General features: G+C 41.6%; 1 non-coding gene across 1 annotated transcript; it reads left to right on the top strand.

Moving 5' to 3' along the window:
* The first annotated feature begins 19,568 nt into the window (after positions 1–19,568).
* On the top strand, positions 19,569–19,674 carry LOC136525103 (small nucleolar RNA R71). The gene has a single exon (XR_010776427.1). It is a non-coding gene; the product is annotated as a small nucleolar RNA R71 (small nucleolar RNA).
* The last annotated feature ends 1,499 nt before the right edge of the window (positions 19,675–21,173 follow it).

Below are 21,173 nucleotides of genomic sequence, written 5' to 3'. Positions count from 1 at the left end.
GGCGCACAGGTGAACCACGGGGCTCTAGCAGGGTGGTCACGGCGTGGTCACAGACGTGTGCATGGGTGCGGGTGTTCCCAGCGGCCGGTGATGGCCCTGGCCTACGCGCTTCGGGCGTGGAGCGCCATGGTCGGCGGTGAGGTCCAGCGGCAGAGAGAGAGACCGGAAGGCTCACCGTAGGTGCTGTGGAAGAGGGGATAGCAGTGCCATGTCGATTCAAAGCCGTGCAGCTCCGGTGTGGCCGTGCAGTGCCATGCCGAGCCACGTCAGTGATGAAGCGCCGGCGTCGCCTTTGGCTCCGACGACCTCCTTCTCTGTGGCGGCTTCGGCGCTTCCTTCCTCTCCTTCCTTCCCCTTCTCCCTCCTCTCTCTGGATTCTGGTGCGCAGCGTATGGCCACCAAATGGCGGTGGGTGATGGGCGATTGCTAGGGCTCAGGGGCTAGGGCTCTTATAGCCGGAGCTTCGAGCTCCCCGGCGGACGGTAATCGAATGGTGGTGGCGTGATCAGTGGCATCCAAGGGCTCATGTGCGGTGGTGTAGGCACAGCGCAAGGGCTGCGTGAGTGCGGTGCCAAGGGGGGCAAGGCCATGGCTCGGGCGTGACCCCCTGGCCCGCTCTGCACCTGCTGTCGGCCTCCGGTCGGCTGACGGTTGGGCGTTGTGTGGGGAAGATGAGCAGGGGATGTCTGACGGGTGGGGTCCGCTAGCAGCGACTGCGGCAAGAGGAAGAGGGACGCGTGGGTGAACAGCGCGTGGCTGACGCATGGGCCCCAGTGGCAGTGGCAGCTGGCGGGGCTAGGCGCGCGGGCGGCTGCGGTAGCCTGGGCCTGCTTGCTGGGCCTGCGTGCGCGCGTTGGGCTGGCTGGGCCGAGCGGCTGGGCTGCGAGGCCTTCTTCCCCCTTTCTTCTTTTCTTTTTGTTTTTCATTTCCTTTCCATTGTTTAAATTCAAATTGGTTTGAAATTTGAATTTAAATCCGAGGTAACTTGTTCATTGGAGTTTAGGGAATTTTGTTTAATAATAACTTTATGGATTTGTTAAGCATAACATAAAGCAATGAGAATCCAAATCACAATTTAAGTTAACATGTATGCAACATCTATTTGATAGAAATTAAATAATCATAATCCACATATGACATGCTATGCTTATGTGTTGACTTAGGTTGGGTTACTTCTAATGCAACTCCTGGGTTGGTTACTTTACATGACACTCATCATCACATGGAAGTTGAGAAAAATTTTGTAGTTGGTATTTTTGGTGTGTGGATTTTTGGGTTGTTACACCCGCCGGCTGTTGCACATGCTATACTGATGGTCCAGGATTATACTGTATTTGATTCATAGTAGTACCTTGAGCTTGTTCAGATAGACCCTGAACTGCCTGGATATCACCATTACCAGCTAGTGTTGCTTCTTGATGGCTAGTACCGACTTGATTATTCCCTTAGGTCGACGGATCTAGAATGTTGTAATAAGCCAGCCTAACTTGACCAACTGGAAACCAATGAATCGCTTCTTTTATGGCGTTGTGGAATGTGTCTAAGAAAGCTTCGTTATGTCTTGATATGGCATCACGAACAAATTTGTCTACAACTTCCATAAAGAAACACCTATCTTCAGCTTCAGATGTATCTGTCTGCCCGTGTAATAGCACTCTTGGTAGTGGAGATTTCTGAACAATTGTGTTGTCACGTGTTTTGGTGTAGGACAACAAACACTTGTTCTGAAATTCTTCTATAGCTTTGCTGATGACACCCTTATCTCCATTAGGTAGATCTTCATAATGTATCATAAGGATGTCGCTGTTGTTGTGAACCACCATGATGATTGTGGGGTCCCATCGAGCGTGTTAGAAACATGTGTCGACATGGAATTTCATCCCGTGTCGAGGACACATGAGCAAGCCGGAAGGGTCTGCTCGATGGAGCTGGAGATCCACCTAGCTTCAGCGCATGGGTGGTCAATCCTACGCACTCCTCCCAAGACATGCCAGTCAATTTAACCCTGCAATTGACAAGGAGACAGTTTATCAGTAATTTTGGGCAGAACATGCCGGTGTTGACAGATAGTCCTGAATGTGCGGCTCTAAGAGCCGATATGAAAGGAGATCGACTAAATAGTCGACTCCAGCATATTCATAAGAATAAATCAGTTAAAGCTCATGGGGTTGTGTAAGAAGAATCAATTATCATTCAGGATGAATATCATTCTTTAGACAAATATTGGTCAATGGCAATAAGATATTAACAATAATTATCTTATACTGAGCCAGTGACTGCAAGCAACCAAACCCCTTTATAAAATAAATAGTTCATCATCGTTCAACCATTTAATAGAGATAAATCTAATGAACATATTAGATCTCATCTATCGCTATGACCAGTGGGGCATGAGGCAGAATCATGCAGACCGTAGAAACAACAATAGACTCGACGACTACTTATTACCAATATTAGTTAGGCATGTGGCAGAATCATGCAGGCCGTAATACAATAATAAGATAATGGGGCTAACACATCTTTCAACCCATCGCTACTTCAACGGTCTTGTGATGTGAACTGTTCATGAAAGCACTCGATATCGGCTAAAATAGCCGATTAAGGCATAGCACACAGTTAAGATCATGCCTTCTCAGAAACAGATCTACCAAATAACAATCCCCACTCCATGGTGCTAATAGTGGGGTGTGAGGCAGAATCACACAGGCCGTGATAACAGGCCATGGAACCATTTTCGCTAGCCAATAGATGTACTTAAGATCAATCACGTCTTAACCGCATGCTATGCACGATTAGATATAAAACAACCGATAAAACACAACTCATCGTTTAAAGTGCAGATTAGATCAATTTAGATTAACAAACGATGGGTTAAAAAGGATATATGGCCAATCTAGATCAATCCTAATCAAGCGAAGTGATATTGCTGTAATTAAATAAATAATGGAAGCAATAAGCAATATCGGTAACTTAATGAATCTATCCGAAGGACCGCCACCCTTAGATAGAGCCGATAACTTGACCTTAATCTAGTTCGAGCAGTGGAGGTCGACCGGATCGGTGCAGCCGTACTTGAACTAGACAAGAGGTGATAACTAACTCATACCAAAGTCGCAGTGGAGGTCAACCGGATCGATGCAGCCGTACGAATAGAGGTATAAGCCATGATGATACTTACAGACAAGCAGTGGAGGTCGACCGGATCGATGCAACTATATTTGCTGAAGAACTCGCTGAGATCTACTGTACTCCTACTCCTAAGGGGTGGCCAGAGCCGAAAAAAGTAAATAACTTGTATTGGATTGATTGTGTATTTTTTTACAATAGCTAGGGTTTGATATTTATACGGAAGCCTAAAAACAAATCCTACTCAAGTACGACTCAATACAATCTTTGGTACAAAGAAAACATTCCTATTTTAAGATAACTTGGACTCTTATCTTTCCCCTTTTGTGGAGTCCGATATGTATCTTCTCGATGCCAATCATATCTCACCATCGTTATCTACTGACGTCATTTAAAGAGAAACGATCCCAGTGTCGCATCCGATACGGCAGATACCAATCCTTACACAATCAACTCCTTGATTGGCACAATCTTAGAAGCCTATGAGTTCTCGTGCTCTTCTCCCAAATTTTGGTGTAAACAAGATCTACGGTATACTCCCGGTTGCTTATTGAGATGCGCACATCTCTAACTATTTGGTTGGTGGACATTTGATTTCTAGCTGCATTTATGTAGTAACTACCCTTATCTACAGTAACTACCCTCTAATTATGCTTGGATACAAATGTTTGACTCATAAATGAATGTGATGCCCCAGAATCAAACAAAACAACTGTGGGATGTTGGTTCATAAGAAACGTACCCGCAGTAACAACTTCACCGGCAGGAATTTCTTCAATAGTGGTATAGTGCACATGTCCCTGACGTACATTGGAATTACCCTACTTCTGGTTGTTCTTCTTGGGATAGGGGCAATTTCTTGCCCAATGGCCGGGCTTCTTGCAGTTCCAACATGGCAAATTGCTGGGTAGAACATTGGAATTCCCCTGTCCTATGCCGTCCTTTGGTAGAGCAACCGAACAGGCCTTGGAAAACACCTACTGGTTCTGAACGGTTTGCACCTTTTTCTAAGGTGGCCTAAACTTGGGAGGAGGTGGGCGAAACTAAGGTCTCGTAGCAACTGGAGCTTTTGACTGAGAAGTGCCTACTTCAAAGGCTCTCTTCTAATTCTTGGATGCAACATAAATGTTGTTTTGATTCTCTTGAGTTAAGGTGTTACTGACAAATTCATTGAAAGTGGCAGACTTGTTATTAGCAAGAGTCTTCATCAGCTTGGGACCAAGCCCCCGCTTGAAACTAGCAATTTTCTTCGCATCAGTATCAACAAATTCCATGGCATATCTTGATAGGTTGTTGAATGCATGCAGATATTCAGTCAAGCTCTTGGTACCTTGTGTCAACTACATAAACTCGGTATGCTTGATACTCATAAGACCTAGAGGAATATAGTGTCCCCAGAAAGCAGCCTTAAACTGGTTCTAGGTAGTGTGAGCTTTCTCAGGCAGGGTGGCTCAGTGATGATTCCACCAAATGCCGGTAGGCCCTTGCAACTGGTGGGATGCATACTTAGTTTTCATTGGCTTAGTCAGCCTCAGCAAATGAAACTTTTGTTTAAGTGTGTTCATCCATTCCTCTCCTTGGAGTGGTTCTTCAGCCTCCATAAAATAGGTGGCTTGGTATCTAGGAACTCCTTGAAATCATTGTATTGGTTTGGCTCTACACCCTGGCACTAATGTCTGCCCTGGGCGACTTGTTGTGCCATGGTGCGCATAGCCTCGCCCATAGCACGTTGCCCTTCAGCGAGCATAGCCATCAACTCTGCCAGAGTGGGTGGGGGTGGTGATGGCAAATCTTCATTGTCTTGACCATTGAAGCCACTACCCCCAGCACCATCATTCCCATTGTTCCCACCGGCTCCAGAACGGATGCAAGGCATCTGTAGAATTGCAACAATAAGCAATTATTGATGATGTCAGAAAATTGTAGAAGAATTGTATAATTATGCCAAACTGAATTTACTAGAGATAATTTAAATTCATACAATAAAACAGAGGCACAATAATTCATTTCTGCAACCATAACATCACCAATTATATTACTTAATGCCATTCGCAATGCATTCCGTATATGCCAAATTGCTTGCCAACACAATGGTCATTCATTAAAAGTGCAACCACAACATGGATTACATGCAAGGTTTCAAAAGTACATCAAAGGGTACATCAGGAGATCGAACTAAATTACAAGTTCATTACATAAATGATTGAAGATAGAGAGATAACGCATCTAACTATATACTAAAGCTAAGCTACTCTTCGGGGTGGTCGCTGTCGATGTCGGACACACCATCACCGTGGTCATCCTCAAAAGGCTCAATTTCCTCATCTTTAGGCTCGGCCTCGGCATCAACCTCCATGCCATCGTCCTCAGCAATCAACACATTGGGATCTTCTTCCAACGCTGGAGCATCTAGTGGAAGAATTGGGTTCACCATATTGTTGAGACAATGAACATCCAACTAAAACTCCTCAACCTGGCATATAAGTTCCTACTCTCTATGATCAAACTCCGTTGCCTGCCTAGCAGCCTGAAACACCGTCAGGATTCTAGCTGCCTCCCTAGTCTCAACAAGACGAATAGCCTTATCTCTCTCCATATGGAACCCCTAAACCTCTGCTATGGTTGCATCCCTCTCAGCAACAGCACGGACAAACTACCCCCGATGAGCTTCCAAGGCTGTCATATAATTACCTATATCATTTTGAGCTGCTCTAACTGCCCTCTTGTGACTACGTACACGTTCTCAAATCCTATGTTGTGCAGCCTGTGCTCTTTGGAGCTCTTGCATACAACTGATGTAGCTATCCTAGCGAGAATAAAACATCTTCATAACAGCATACATGACACTCGTGGCAGCATTACTACTTCCTGCTCTTTCATCCCAGTCTCTTACCAAAGCATTACCGCCTGGTTGGGTTTAAGCGGTTTGCGATGTGTCCACGTGAGGAAAGGATCCGGTAGGGCCGTTGACAAGCTCAACCACAAATTCCTGACATATCTCATTGAGGACCTCGAAAGCTACAACTAGGGCACCCTCTAAAGGTGTCTGCCTATCTGACTCCACACTAGAGCCTTGCCACTATGAGTGATCAGCACGGGCTAGGATAGTCACCCGTACGTCGTCCCACTGTTGTCCCTTAGTTACCACTTCGCTCCAAAAGTAGCGAGGCGGTTCAGCATACCCGACCGAGTGCAGTACCCTCTATGGTCAGGTGGGAGTCCCAAACAGTGCCAAAAAGGTGTCACTTGCAATAGGGGCTCCTAGGGCTGCCATCTGTATCAAAATGGTATAACTCCTGTGAGACAACGCGATCATATAAAAGGGTTACATAACATAATCTAAAACTTATAAGGGAGAGGAACAATGTAATGATATGAATGAATGATTTATCCTGATGCATGCATGTTCAATACGTCCTCACAAACTTAGGAAAAATTAAATCCTTAACGATATACGCGGTGGCATACATACATTCTCTCAATATAATCATAACTAAACGAGCTACACGTTTCATTGTTAGTGCACCTGCAGAAGATTCATTTTAGCCCATCCCAACAATTAAATGTACAAGAATGTAATCTGGCTCTAGGTTGAATATATGAGAGCGGTAAACTAAATACTTCCATATATATCCTAATATTTATACTTCTGTATCAAAGCTACCCGATGACAATTTATTACCCACAATTAAAAACGCACCATACACACATGCAAGCATGCATATACAACCGTATCAAGGCTAGCTCTCCCCAACCACATGCTCACATCTTGCGATCAAGCCACTCATCAACTTACCTTCTTACCTGGGCATAGAGGCATTTGATCCATACATTACCACTCAAGTGAATGGCATCCATACAATAGCACATTGTATGGACAACAAAAATAAAAACCCACCCCATGTTAATACTTAAATAGCCACCTAATAGTCCTTAACTGGGCATAAAGGAGATGGCCACTGGCATACTTTATATTTTTTATAAATTAAAACATTTCTGTTAAATACGCATATGACAAGTTTAACGTTGAACCTTGCTCCAATGCCAGCTGTAACAGAACCATCCAATTTATAAGAGCACAAGTACAATAGCAATCACCGAAGCGATCAAACTGTCATACTTGAGCCCATATAAACCCGGTAGTCCGATGAAATCATGAAGGATCTCAAACAACCAATGTACAAACCAAGATCATACATGATTCAACACAACCAGTCACATGTTACAATAGGTTCACAAATAGTTTACATACATCAAAGTTTCAACAAAGTTATTACAACTCAAATTTAGAAGTAGCGAAAGCAACATAGTTTTGAAACAACATCATGATAGTTGAAATACATCGCCAGTTTAAGATCATCTCCAACAAAAGCACATAGATGAGATGATATAGAATGACCATGCCCTTGGTCTTACTCTCCATCAACTGCAAGAGTTATGCAATGCTTGTAGTAACCATGGTACATCACGTCATATGCAACAAATGGGAATAAACCCTAAGTACGAGAAGGTACTCAGCTAGACTTACCAGTCATAAACCAAAATAATAATACAGTAAGGAGTATGCAAGGCTTTAAAGGTGGAGTTCGCTTGACAACATTTTGCGTAAAAGCTTAAGTAACGTAACTTGGAGATTTTGTACCTCTAGCATCAATTTGAATACCTATTCAATTAAGCATTTCTAGATTAGCACATGTACTAGAGCAATCACTTGATAAAGCTAACAAGCATTAGTAACCATATCCAGTATAAGAATAATTTGAGCATCATCATAACCATCAAGTTTACATTAAGTTACTCTATGTTGCCGCTGCTTAGTCAAGTTCTTACTATCCAAGAAAGACGGCGATTTGAATCGATTCCTACCCAGCTGGAGAATTTATTCCTAACATAAACCGAGGCACACCCCGTGAAGGTAGCCTCAGGTCACCTTTGGTACAATTTAGGACTAACTCGTGGGTCCAATCATTGCCGCACCCTCAGAGATTCTACCAATCCACCAGGAAGATCGAGACCCAGTCCTGCCCTTGGACTCACGCCATTGGCTCTTCGCACATCCTTATTACCTCCAGTGTGTGCACTTTTGTCGGCGCAAAAACATATCAATGCACTGAGCACACAGCAAGCCGAAAGGATCTGCTTAGGATGAGCTCGGAGATTCGCTTGGCTTCAACGCAAGGTTAACCGATCCTGTGAATTACTCCCAAAGCATGCCGATCAATTTGATCTGTAATTGACAAGAAGAGAAAGTTTATCAGTAATTTAAGGTGGAATATGCCGATCTTTGCCCAGACAGTTCCAAGTGTGCAGCTTCGGTAGCAGCCAGATGGAAAAATGGACTAAATAGCCGATACGCGAAGAAATCGGCTGTTACAGATAGTGAAGCTCATGGGTTGCGATTGATTTTATGTTGATAGGTACAATGCACGCGGATGTAAGAAAAATCATCAACTAGGTTGATATTACCAGTGTGGATCATTGAGCTGATGAATCTTAACGAAAAAGAATATAGCATGCGAACAAATCAATTGTCTAGTACGAATGAATCTACAAACGCTCTGAATCTAATCTATTACCATCAATAGTGAGATTCGACCGAATCGATGGTAGCTATGATGATAATAACAAACTAAAACCTTAGAATCCGTAAAACCATCTATACATCGACAGACTTTCCGAAAGACACGCTATATGTGTGAAAGCTCGAGCGAATCGACTGAAATAGCTGATTCGGGCGAAAAGGGACTACAACATGTGAACAATCAACTATTTAACATGGACAAACCTATGAACTCATTAGACTTAACCTGCTATCTCTAACAGTGGGGGTCGACCAGATCAATGCAGCCATGATAAAAAAAACAAATCAAACCTTTAAAGTAAATAGATCTATTCATGTTTAACATAATCATGGAGACACACTGTAGGCGTTAGAGCATAGACGATCGGCTATTTAGCCGATGCAGGCGTAGCAAATAGTTAAGGTCACACCGAATTGAGAACAATTCTACTAACTAGCATCCTCCAATCTACAGGGCCATCAACGAGGGTATACCGGATCGATATAGCCATGATAGTGAGCTATAGACTAGATTCAACTAGCTTCAAGATTAGATATGCCCTAACCACGTACTATGCATGATCAAGATTGAAGTAGAACAGCCAATAAAATGTAACTCGTCGCCTAAAGTAAGGACCATTGCAATGTAACAAGATAAACGAGGGGTTAAAAGGATATGAGGCCAATCTTGATCGATCTCGACCGGGCAGATTGATGTTGCTGTAGACTAATAGCAATAAGAACATCAGTAAGATCGGTAACTTAATAAATCTACCCGAAGGATGCCACTCTTAGATAGAGCCGATAACTTGACCTTAATCTAATTTGAGCAGTGGAGGTCAACCAGATCGATGTAGCCGTACTTGAACTAGATAAGAGTCAATAAGTAGCTTATACTAGAGTTCACAGTGGAGGTTAAACTTAACCGATGCAGCTATACAAATGGAAGTATAAGCCATGACCGTACTTAGAGACAAGCCAGAGGTCGGTCGGACCGATGCAGCCCTGCTTGTTGAAGAACTCACCGGAATCTACTCTACTCCTACTCCTAAGGTTGGCACAAAGCCAAAAAAAAGTAACTTTTATTGATTGATTGGATGTCTTTTACAATAGCCAAGGTCCAATATTTAAACCCGGAACCCAAGCATGAATCCTACTTAAGTACAACTCATTACAATCTTTGGCATAAGAGAAAAGATTCCTAATTTAAGATAACTTGGACCCTAATCTTTCCCTTTTTGTAGAGTCTGACATGTTTTTCCTGATGCCAACCATAGCTTTTTGTCGTTATCTGCTGGCGTCATCTGAAGAGAGCCGATTCTAGTGTTGCATTTGAATCAGCTGATATTGACCTTTATGCAATCGATTCCTTGATGACATAATCTTGGGAGCTTCGAGTTCCTACATTCTTCTTCCCAAATTTTGGTGTAAACAACTTTCACTTATTGGGGCCCGACCTGAATTGAGCTACTTGGCTTCGCGGTCGTATCATCAGATCTAGCCAACTAAGTGCATGGCATGCGTTCAACATGACATGAGGACATACAGCAAATCGGTCCATAATCGACACAGACAGGGACAGATAGGCACCCAAGACCTATATGCCTTGTTGCTTCTCTATCATGATCCTGCCCGGTCTCCTTTGTTCATTGACACATGGTTATATTCCATACTAGCACATATAGCCAACCGTGATTAGTTATCAGCCTATATCATGCAGGTGATAGGTAATCACCCGACTTCTACCGACTAAGCATGGCTAAGCATATATTCGATCCTAGACCTATATAGGATTCAAGATATATATATATATATATATATATATATATATATATATATATATATCTGAACAAGGAAGATATATGTAGCAAGTAGTTCCAATCAACTCCTAGTACTTAATGCATCAACATAAAAGGACTCAAGTTGACAGTTTGAAAACAAAGGAGGCTTAGAATGCTCCGGGGCTTGCCCTTCACAAAGGTTGAGGGCTGATGATCTAGGCACTCGGTGTTCACCATTGAGCTCGCCTTCTCCTGGCGCCTCCGGTTGCTGCACTTCCGGATGCTCTTCCTAGGGATCGGCCTCGTACTCCAACACAGTGATTTCTTCCGTCGTACCTATTGCATGCACATGCAAAAAGTGAGAATCATGAATGCATAAGATGGGTCATGGATGACATCACATGATAAGGCACATGGTTAAATGATGGCTATCATATTAGGTCATTAGGATGATAATAAAGTTAAATTCTTATTTACTGAGTAGGTGCATATCGCTTCTCTAGAAATTTCAAGAATCCACACTAAGTCAATTTCTGGACCACAACACAGCAGCTACAAGTTTTAATCATAACTGGAGTTCTACTCATCCAAATCCTATGATCTTTGACTTTCTAGAAAGCTTATAAAGTTTCCTACAACTTTCATTTAATCACTAAAAGCATATTCAACCACTATCCTAGTCAAAACAGGTAAACTTCCTAGGTCTATCCAAAAATTCCAGAGAGTAAGTATTTCGGGACACCGACTTCTAACAGCTATAACTCTCAATCCATTTAGACTATTGCCCTGAAATTTTGACACAAGCTAGATAAAGAAATTCCCTACAACATTGTTATTAACCATTTTTACAGCAAACTCCATTTTGCCTATGCAAAACACCTGGCAATAGAATCTGTCCAAAACAACTTCTATAATTGAATTTTAGAGCAATAATATTTTTCCTGCAAACAAGCAATCAAAATTGGGCACAACCAATGGTACCAATAGTTCATAGGCACCATACACACTCTAGAAAATATGATGGTCAAGCCCAAATAAATGATTTAAATGCCTTTATTAATTTATTTGGACACTAAGGTGAAATAAGGAAAATATATCACAATTGCAGAATAAATTTTGAGAACTGTATAAATTTCATGCCATTTGGATAAATATAGCCATCTCTACAAAAATGACAAGTTGCATAGGCTTATTTTAGCAAAAATAGTTTAGCCTAGTGAAAAGTGTCAAACAATAGATTTCATATTTTTCTTAGCTTTCCTAAAACCCATTAACACTGTACAAAAATTTGCATGGCAATATGTTACTTATTTTTATCCTTATGAATTTCCTCAAAAAACACCATTTATTAAAAAATAAATAGAAAGACCTTACTCCAATTAAGTTTAGTGCCAGTTCAACATCTTCCAAACTAGAGCAAGTTAACATAAGATCAGAAAAATTGGAATCACAATTTTATCACTTTCCTAGCTCAAGCTATGCATTTTACAAGATTGAAAACAATTTAAAAGCACTTATTTGGATCCATTTAATTCTCCTAGAAAAACATCCCAAATAGTAGGTTTCATATTTTTGTCACATACTACACTCCATGATGAATCCAACAAAATTTGGTTCACCCCATTTGGACACTCCTAGCACTAGATATGAATTTTTGAAACATGCATTCAAATCTGTGAAAATAAATAAGGAAATCAAGTAATACACAGACTGACGGATGGGGCCCACTGGTCAGTAGGACCCATGAGTCAGCAATACCAGAGCAGGGAAGGCGCTCTGGCCAGCCTTATCTCACCGGCAGCGAGATCACCGGCGATGACGGTGACACCAACGTGTTCCCCTCATCAAGCCACGTCGGTTGGTGGTGAAGACGCGACCTAGGATTCATCGGAGATGGCTCGTCAGCGGCAATGGTGGCACAGCAGAGCTATGCGGTGGGGCGCTGGCCATCTTCGACCATGGCATGCACTGGTGATGATGGCTACTCCATCCTAGTGACCTAGCGCAGCACTACGATGAGGATTACGCTATGGTGATGTAGTGGAAAAGCTTGGCCACGTGCATGGCCATGCGGCGGCGCACAGTGTGCTGTGGCGGGGCTCTCCATTCTAGCTAGCCAGCGCTAAGAGGGGAGTCTCTGTCTAGCCTATTGGATCTAGGTCACAAGGCCATGAAGAGGCGACTAAGAGTGGGGACTGGAGTCACCCCGAGATGGCTGGCCGTGGTGAGCTCAAGCTCACGGCCATAGCGGCCACAATGGGAGTGGCGGTGTGTTCCTGTTTGACTGCGCAGTAGCATCTAACCAAGTTCCAACCTAAGCATATGGACCACAAGGTGGCTATAGACCAGAAAAGAGGAGGACAGGAGGTGCGGTGGAATGGTGTGGCCACAATGAGCCGACCGCACGGTGGCGCTCCAATGAGTTCATGGTGACGGCGATGCAAAATGCGCCCTTACCCTGGCTTAGCAAGTGGGGCTAGCAGGTTGGGGTGGAAGAGGTTATGATGCTGGAGCTGCTAGCGAGATGGATTGGGCGGCGGTGCAGCGACGATAGCACGCGAGCGGGTGGAGCACATTGGCAGTCGCCTTGGTTCGACGTGGAGAAGAGAGCAGAGAGCGAGAGATGGAATGGGAGCAGCAGCAGCACGTCCCCTAGTTCCTCCACTTTGGTAGGACGGCGGCATATGGACACCATGCGGCGAGCACGCGCTGCGTGCGGTCGGCCATGACCTACAGCTTATTTGAATCAGCTCAGCTGATTCAGTCTCCCCATGGCCCAACTAACAGTGTGAGTTCATCCACCTCTATCTCCTAATTCATTTGTTCTTTGCAAAAACTCCATTAACAAAAGTTGTAGAGCTACATGTAAACTCCAACTTTGCTTTAGGGAGCAACATCTAATTCACCATAGTTTTTAAAATACAAAGCTCCAAAGTATGGTACATTGAAACTAAAAATCATTCCCAGACTTAGAAAATTTTCAAAGTCAAAAACAGTAATTCTTTTGCTACTTGTGAGCTATTTTGGAGCATGCTATGCACCGAATTAGGTCTTGACCCAAAAATAAAAGTTGTTACCCTAGTCAAGTACTACAACTTTGCTTAAGGGTGCACTACAATGCAAACACGCTATGCTATAGTTCAACTTAGGTCAATCATGCAACTTGAAAATGATAGCTTACACTATAACCATGACTTAGAGGCCAATTGGGTCCAAGTAATGAATACCAAAGTTGTTCCATATGACATTCTAAGCATGTTAAAGGTACTCCTAGGGTCCCACAAGCATTTCACACATTGATCACATGTAAACCCTAGCATAGGTATAAATTTAAAAAGGCATCACATGTGATATAAGCAAGATATTGAAGATAGAATTTGACATGCTCATGCTCAAAGATGCTTGTGCTCTTGCAATGCCAATGCCCAATGTATGCTTAACACCAGGGTGTTACAACTCACCCCTAGATCTAAAAAGTGAGCGCTATACGAACTTATGCATGAACATGACAATAATCTAACTATAATAAGCATATAATCAAAGTAGACGATGAACATTATAACTAGGAACATGATTAATATGAAGAACATTGTCATAACAATTGTAGCAAACATATAAAAGTAATAAGAGATACAAAAGAGAGAGGGGTACAAAAATTATACCAAACCACGCTCTTGACAAGATCGAGAATCTAAGCGAAGCCTACTTGCCTCCCTCTAGACCTAGCCTAGCTAGCTATACCCTAGAATATGGAGCTCTGAGGATGATTAGGGTCTCTATATTCTCAAATGACTTGATGACTTGGGGTCTCTCCTAGGGTGTGGTAGGGGCTGGTATATATAGGCCGAAGCATCAATCTTGAGCCCTTAGATCAAACCAACTTGAATAAACGACATAGATGCAATCCTTAAGGCAGTGGAGAACCGACATAACAATGGGGGCTAACAGGTGGGCCCCAAGGGCTAGCTAGCCTACAGGTGGGACCGGTCGGCCTCACCTGGCGGTGCCTCACCCTCTGCTTTGGTGTGGTGTCTTCTCGAGTCTTCTAGAACCTTCTAGGGTTGTTTTCGCTGCGGATAAGCACGATTAAATGTGACATCTAGGTCCACCTTGATAGTTTTCTGGATAGACCCTGCAGAAAATACAAATTCACCAAAACTCATGAAATCTATTAGTTTAAACCCCTAGACCTTTGTTGGTGATCATATTTATGCCCTTATACATGTTATATTGGCGGTTTATAATGTTTGTTAACTACCGTCAACACTTGACGAGGAAGCACCTGTGAAAGACCAATAAAAGAGCAAGGATCAAACATTGGAGCTTAAGTAAAAAGTTGCAAACAGAAATATAGAAGCATGACAAATAGCATCCATTCTAAGCCCTCGAATCAAACCGACTTAAAAGGACAGCGTAGATGCAATCTAGGAGGCAGTGGAGAACTGACATTTGAAGGAGAGGCTAACAGGTGGGGCCCACAGGCACACCGACTGGCCCCACCTGATGGCGTCTCACCCTCCGCTTTGGTGAGGTGTCCTCTTGAGTCTTCTGGAACCTTCTAGGGTTGTTTTCGCTGTGGACAAGTGTGATTAAATCTGACATCTAGTTCCACCTTGATAGTTTTTGGGATAAACCCTATAGAAAATATAAATTCACCAAAACTCCTAGAATTTATTAGTTTAAACCCCTAGACCTTTGTTGGTGATCATATTTATGCCCTTATACATGTTATATTGACGGTTTATAATGTTTCTTAACTACCGTCAGCAAACTCCCCCAAGCTTAGCCTTTGCTAGTACCTTAGCAAAACTAAACTTAGTAAATGGATCAGGAGTTTCTTCAATGTTTTCACTCCTCAAAAGTACACATGCGTTCAAACAAAAATTCTCCTCCAGATTAGAATGAACCGATCTGACTTTCAAACTTACCCATATTACCTTCAACCATGAGGCTTCTCAGCCTTCACTTGGGTCTTGAGCAATTGAAAGAGACAATGATCAAGTCAAACACTATGTCTCAAGTTCTTTGCTCAACCATTGTTCCAGAGTTTTTATAGATTTTCAAAATAAAACTCATAACTTCCTTTGTATGACACTCTCAAATCTCTCAATATATATGGTATTTGTGCATCCTCACCATGGCAATAGTGATGTTATGCCTTTCTCTTCCTATAGCTAAGTCTTATGTGGAGCTCATAGGAGTGGAAATATCATGAAAGAGCATACTTGCAATACATATATTGTAAAGTCAAACCTCGGATCCAAAGAGAGTTGAGTCATACAATCAAATCAAGATGTGCATGTATGGATGTATGGTGGATATATATGATGGCTAACCTAATTCTACTATGATCCTTGAAAGCATATCTCTCTTTTAGAATTTGGAAACAACTTTGCAAGAAAACATGGGCTATCTTATTCATCTCTTCTCTTTTTTTAGGTGGGCATCTGAGTACCTATTGTTTTCAATGTCTATCGAACACTTGTCCATTTTTTCAACTCTCTTTTTTTCATGAATAACTTTTGCATAGCCACATGCTTCTTTTCCGCAACAAAAACTTTTGAGAGATAGCAACAAGAACTTGGAGCATTTATTTGATGGATAATCCTATCAGAGATGTTTTTGGTGTTTACTCCCAGTGTAAGAGTAAAACATTTTTAGGTGGATCTAGATAGAATGGCATATTTTTGCGCCTACCCCCAATGTAGGAGTAGTGCATATATGGGTGGTGTGTACGTGATCTTGATTTTAAGAGTATGAAAAACCTCTCATAAGGGTCAACAAAGCTTGACTAAACTCAATGCAAAACAAGCAGCACATAAGTGGAAGTTTTCCTAGTCTAAATAACATTTATGGCTCTGGTAGGAATTCAAGCTTTGTCATACAGGAGCTCATCATGAAGCATTTTTAGTTTTTTCAAAAGATAAATCTCTAGAACTTTAGTACCACTTGGAACAAGATAAACAACAGCTCAGACCTTCTCATATCATATCCATCAATTATCTAGACTTAGATCAAGCATACGCTACCCACGAGTTTCAAGCTCAGAGTAAATTCTTATATCAAAATAGTCTTATCCAAAACTCAGGAGAATTCAAGGTTGAAGACTAGGTACTTGGAAGGAATTACAATAGAGTAACTATTCATCATTTCCATTTCAAGAGATCATCTTTAGAGTCCTTTTATTTATTCAGCTCTTAAAAATCCAATTTAAAGGAAACTAAGCACACCTTTTATTTTATTTTCTCACTTTTAAGATCACACCTTATTAATATATATATGTATCTAACATAAAGGTAATTTTTTATTTTGCTTTTACTTTATTATGCATCTTTTTTTATTTTAACTAATATATAGCAAACTTAGAAATAGTAAAACAAAAAGGGAAAATAATACTTAGCTAGATACATGGGGATGCTCCTCCCCCAAGCTAGATGTTTGTCGTGGTCGAACGTTGAAGTTGAGTGATCCTTCTTACAGCGGTTTTGCCAACTGATGTCCTTCTCGTCCATGCGTGGAGTGAGATGAAGTCAACTGGTTGAACTTGCTCTTGATCAAGTGTATTATCCTACAAAATACCAACAAGAACACCAAAACTCATGGAATGGATTATCATAAGGGGTTAGCGGTCAGCTGTTTAGAGATTAGTTGTCCTTCAAGTTTAGAAATATTTCTGATTTGGCAGAATTTTAGCAGGATGTTTGTCTAGTATATTTTTGGATTTTCTTATTTTTGTATGCAGAAAAGCAAATATGTATGCATGGTATTTTTATTTATTTTTATGCCACCATGGTGGATGTTCTTTGCGGGTTTTTACACACCAAGGATTCATTCACATGGGGCTTAGAATTCTATAATGCAATAATGCAATTTTTATTTTATTTTTCTAAATGTAATGTTAATGCAGAAAAGTAAATATGCTAAAGTAAAAATAATTCATGCAATGCAGAAAAGTAAATATGGATAACTATCGATGTTACCTCCCGACGAGGGTTTGAAATTTTAAGTCCTCCGTACATGACTACCTCCAATCTTGTTTATTCCTTGGATGCATCGGTCGGTCTCAGAGATGGAGACCTTGATGGTTGCACGTCTTGCGATGTCGACTCTGATGTTGTTACCTTTTCTTTCCACACCTGCTTGGTCTATGGACTGGTCTTAGATGGAGTAGGTTCATCTTTCACAACTTCTTTAGGTTCTTCATCTGCTTCCCATTCATTCCTTGGGGGTTGATTCCTTTAGCGTTAGGATGATCGTCGTGTCCTTCTAGAGCAGGTCTTCTTTGGCTATTCATAAGTGGTATAACTATTGAAATAACAGTGTACCTTTTCTCCACGGAATTGGAAGTGGACTTGTCTAGATCCGACGTAGATGATCGATTTGGTGGTGTTGAGGAACGACCTTCCAAGGTTGATAGGTGCATCATCTTCTTCTTCTCCCATGTCCAAAACCATGAAGTTGGCAGGGGCATATTGATCATGTATTCTTACTATGACATCTTTAGCTATTCCCTCTAGGAATCGGACTGATTGGTCTGCCATCTGTAATTGCATATATATAGGGAACTAAGGTTCATCACCAAATAAATATTCATACGTTACCTTGGACATTATATTGACACCTGATCCAATGTCGCAGAAGGCCTTGTGGAAGATTCTTTGTCCAATGGTACACTCGATCGTCGGCACACAAGGGTTGTCCCTCTTGGTAAGGTATGGTGAAGTGAGGAGGTGGTCGTACTTTGATTAGAGTGTGTGGATCATGTTGACTGAGTCTTCTAGTGACTGCCCGGCTTTGTTCTTTCTTCTTCTCCTGTTGTTTTTCTTCTTGCTCACTATTGTCTCTTTGGGTAGGTACGACGTTTGTGGATGTCCAGAAGATATGATTCTTGAAAGAAAACTGTGATCCTTTTTATCCTTGATTGTGAAGCAGAGCTTGGCACTATCCACGTAGATGATGACTTTTGTGGTGCTTAGGAAAGGTCGGCCCAAGATAATGGGTGCCCTTACTCTCCACCTATTTCCAAAACCACAAAATCTATGGGAACATATGATTGTCCCACTCAAACAATGGCATCTTCAAGAACTCCCTTGGGGTGGCAAAGTGACTGATCTGCAAGCTGCAAATGCATATTTGTGTACAACAACGTATCTCCATTAATTTTATCATAAATTACCTTAGGCATGATGTTGATACTTGCTCCGAAGTCATAGACAGCTTCTTGGAAATGTGAGGTCCAATGGCGATGGGGATGATAGGTCTCCCTGGATCGCTCTTCTTCTCAGGAAAGGAATAATCTATCCACCTTCCCATCAATGGTTGTAAATAGTAGTATGTTGCATTGTGAATATCGAAAAGATTTGTAGTTTCTAGATCTTCCGGTTGCCCTAGAATCTTACCTTTGTTGGTTGGAGGAACAACAACCACCAGCTGAGCTATTTGTGATTCTATCATTTTATTAAAGCTATGCTAGTTCTTAATGGCAGAGGAGAGGTTATCCATTCTATTGTTTATATTTTCTAATTCTCTATCATTGGAAGCTAACTTCCTAGTCAAACCCTCTATTATTTTAGCTTGACCAAAAATTAACTCTCTTAAAAGGAGGTTGATTATTGAAATTATTATTACCTTGATAGTTACCTTGGTAATTACCTTAGTAGTTTGGCCTTTGTTGCTGACTCCATCCTTGATTCTATTGAGGACAAAAGAAGTTGTTGTTGACGAAGTTCACATCCTCATGAATTTTAGGGCAGTTGTTCTCTAAATGCCCAGTGTTTCCACATTCTTCACATGTCATGCAGGAATCATTAATGTGCATGACTTCTTGCTTCTCATTAGTTTGATCTTCGAGCTTCTTCATGAGTAGGTCCATCTTGGTAGACAACATGTCTACCTCCTTAAGTTGATGCATACCTCCACCTCTCTTGCAGGTCTAAAGACGTTCTTCATTCCAACCTTGGTTGGAGGCCATCTTCTCTATGAGAGTTGTTGCACCTGGGACTATGAGTGACAGGAAAGCACCTCTAGTAGCAGCATCTATGTTCTCATGGGTACTATTGGTCAACCCATTGTAGAAAGTCTGCATGAGTAGCCAATTCTCCATCCCATGATGAGGACATTTTGATATATAGTCTTGAAAGCATTCCCATGCCTCAGGGACAGATTCATCATGTTTCTGCTGAAAGCTTGAAATTCTTCCATGAAGAGCATTGGTCTTGCTTATGGGAAAGAACTTTGTTAGGAAGGCAGCAAAGCAGTTATACCATGTAGTGTTTCTATCTTTGTTGGCATAGAACCATTGCTTCGCCTTCCCCAAGAGTGAGAATGGGAAGAGGCAGAGTAATATGGCGTCTTTGGTCACTCCTTTGATGGTAAAAGTGCTGCAGATCTCTAGGAAGTGTTGGAGATGCGCACTCGCATCTTTATGTGCCTTTCCACAAAACTAGTTGGCTTGTACCATGTTAACAAGAGCTGGCTTGAGCTCAAATCCATTGCCTCCCACATTGACCGCCGGTCCAGTATAGAAGTTGGCCATAGTTGGAGCAAATAACTCATGGAGAGTCTTGTCAGCCATGGCTTCAAAACTTGGAGTTAAGCTCTGCCTTGTCTAGTTGTCTTCTGATTCTAAAGCTGAGACTTTCTTGAGTTTGTCTCTAGTTCTCTTGATTAATGCTTCTAGATCTTCAACATAGTTTGTTGGAAGGTCAAAACCGGCCATACATTACCCTGCATAAAATACAAAAGTAGACAAAACAAGGGTAAGCCTATTTGAGCAGAGGTCAATGGTTATCTCAATCACATCAATAAGTATAAGTTTATCAATATTTCCTTCTTGCCTAGCTACCTTCCCCGGCAACGGCGCCATAAATGCTTGTTGGTATTTATTAACTTGTCACTTGTTTTAGTAGCCACCTAATGTTGTTGACATTCCTTAGCATCACTTTTACTAAGTTGTCATCCCTAGTCATGATGCTAGAAATGCTTGTTGGTACTACCTAGTGCCACTTCTAGAATGACACTAAGAAGTACTTTAATATTTTATGTGACTAGGAAGAATATATAAATGAAAAGGATCTGCAAGCGCACAGATAATATACCATTGTAACACTTCACCCGGGAGTATTCTAGGTATCATTATTTATATTTTTACCATAGGGAAGGATGGGCAGTTGGAATATGTTGATAACTTATACACATGATGGAGAAGTAAACCATAACCAAACTTCTACTCACAACAGGGGTAAGTCAAGAAATAAATGTATATCAATGATAGGTAAAAACTAATCATTGATCACTCAGAGTACTCCTTTCTATGGCATTAGCATGGCTAAGTAGAATATTAGAGGAATAATTCCTAAGTCATTCTTAATTACAAGTCAAAGCATACATTGATTAGTGCAATTACACTTAGCAATCATGGTTAAGATCACCTTCATATCTACACATAAGGGATATTACTAAGGAAGATTAAGAACATAGCTTGTCTTCTTTTGTAACTAGATCCCACTTGTCCTGTATTCGGGGAGTGGACTACAAAGGACTCAATAGGAGTGTCACATATGTGATCTACCACATGGCCCAGAATATAGGGTGCATCCGTAGGTAAACAACATATAAGCACCACACTTACACAATGTCGACCACTCACCACTAGATCTAAAGAGTGAGCGCTATATGAACTTATTCATGAACATGACGACAATCTA

Source organism: Miscanthus floridulus, chromosome 18, assembly GCF_019320115.1.
Source record: "Miscanthus floridulus cultivar M001 chromosome 18, ASM1932011v1, whole genome shotgun sequence".
In the NCBI taxonomy this organism is placed as follows: Eukaryota; Viridiplantae; Streptophyta; class Magnoliopsida; order Poales; family Poaceae; genus Miscanthus; species Miscanthus floridulus.
Note: the sequence above shows the minus strand (reverse complement) of the source record. Positions and strands in the feature narration are given on the sequence as shown.